Source organism: Ixodes scapularis, unplaced genomic scaffold (assembly GCF_016920785.2).
Source record: "Ixodes scapularis isolate PalLabHiFi unplaced genomic scaffold, ASM1692078v2 PGA_scaffold12__126_contigs__length_90152505, whole genome shotgun sequence".
Lineage (NCBI taxonomy): Eukaryota > Metazoa > Arthropoda > Arachnida > Ixodida > Ixodidae > Ixodes > Ixodes scapularis.
Window position 1 is genome coordinate 41848265 of NW_024609838.1, and position 1892 is coordinate 41850156.

Consider the following 1892-nt stretch of genomic DNA (forward strand, 5'->3'; position numbering starts at 1 on the left):
TGTAAATTTTCATTTGTGACACCCTGTATTTTGGCGATGTTTGTTGGTTAGTTTAGCAAAATTTCAAGCAAATCGGAGACAATGAAAAAACCTGTGGAGTACCTCTTTAAAGGGACAATGAAGGCAATTTCGGAGATCTTTTTGGCGATTGAACTGGGTTCCAGGCACGTCTCAGGCCACGTTGCCCAAATTTCAGCCGAAACCGGCGCTTCTGTGCCGCGCAAATCAATTAAACAGTTGCGGTAATAATCGTACTGGGATCGACTGGGGCGACGCCCCAAGAGTTGCGGGAGAAGCCAGGAGAAGCGGAGCTCACGTGACCTATGCGGGGCCAAGGAGTGCGACGTCACAAGAGACGCGTCAGCGATTGGTCGAAACGAAAAACGTGCCCTCGGTCACGTTTTGGTTCGCTATTTTTAGAAATACTGTTCTAATTTCCGCTTGAATAACCATCAAAAGTATAAATCGGATCGGAAATGATTACTAAACCGTAAATAAAGCAGCATCATTGTTTTTTTCTTTGCTACGCTGGACGCGAAACCGGCAACGAGCAACTATGGGCCAACAAAATAAAATTAAAAAAGAACACTGTACTGGAAAGATTTTGCAAAATGGTAGCTGTAGATGGCTGTTCTAACGGTCGACTGAAGACCAGTATTCGTTCGGGCGACGCTAGTTTTCACGTGTGGGTTGCTGTTCGTGTTCTTTGACGACGAAAAGAGGACGTCCGTGGAGGAACCGGATCCCGGAACGGCGGGATCGCTGCCGCTTTCCCTTCGGCATCTCCCCCTGTCCGTCTTTCGGCATGCGGGCCGCTCGTTGCCGGCTGGGCGGTCTCCGTCGGGTGATGGCAGAGGCCGCCACACACATACTCCCGTTCCGTTGGTGTTCAGTCACTGAACGGAAGCTCGAACTCGCTCGCGAGAGCGGCATTCGTCCATGTTGACAGAGTCGGCGCAACGACCGCGCCACCGCGCTGCTATAACCCACCGCGGTAACCAGAGTCTCGATCTCCTAAATACTATCGATACCGACTATTCACACTTGACGTCACTCCCTACGTCACCTCCGTTTTCGGAGGCCCAGAAACGAGACTGGAGATGGTTCAGTTTCTTGTTCTTTACTTCTTTCGTAGGCACATAAATACGCGTCATAAATGTCTACAAAAAATTGGGCGGCATGCTATGTTCCCAAGAAGCATTAAAACACCATTTAAAAAAATTAAATAAAATCGTCTTCATTGTCGATACGCTGCTCCAGAGGCGCATACGGCTTCACACACATTGCACTCGTAAAATACATATACACGGTGTCGATTCTTGATCGCTCTCCAAGCGTGCGAAGCCACAGACACGCAGCGCCTCGGCGTGCCAAGGAAGCTTTGATCACGCCTCGAGACCTGCGAAACTTGCTTTCGACGAGATGTGCCTTTTTGCTGTGGCACTGCGCTTCCATAAAAAATTTTCACGTGTTCTCAACGGCAAGTATCACGGCTTACACAGGATTTTAAAGAACTTCTTTGGCGAATGACAACGAACCAGTAGAAAACGTGTCTTCAGCACGCTGCCGCTAGCCTCCGGCAACGCTCCAGGGACACGTTTTTTGGCATGCAAGATGGCCGTTTGGTGGCCTCACTCGCGCTGCAGCTACCAAGCGGGGATGCGCGATCATAGAGATCAGTGGCTGTAATTCATAGCTTGATTTTAATGTTCACGAGTGAATATTCGAAGAAAGCTCTACAGTTTTGTCGATACCAAAATTAAACAGCGTGTTCGAGAATAGTGTTGTCTAGATCGACAAAATGTCGACATTAATCGCTGTCGACTGCAGCGCTACTTATTATCACCACCGTGCCCGTGCCCGCAATTGTCGCGGCCAAAGGGAGAGGAGCC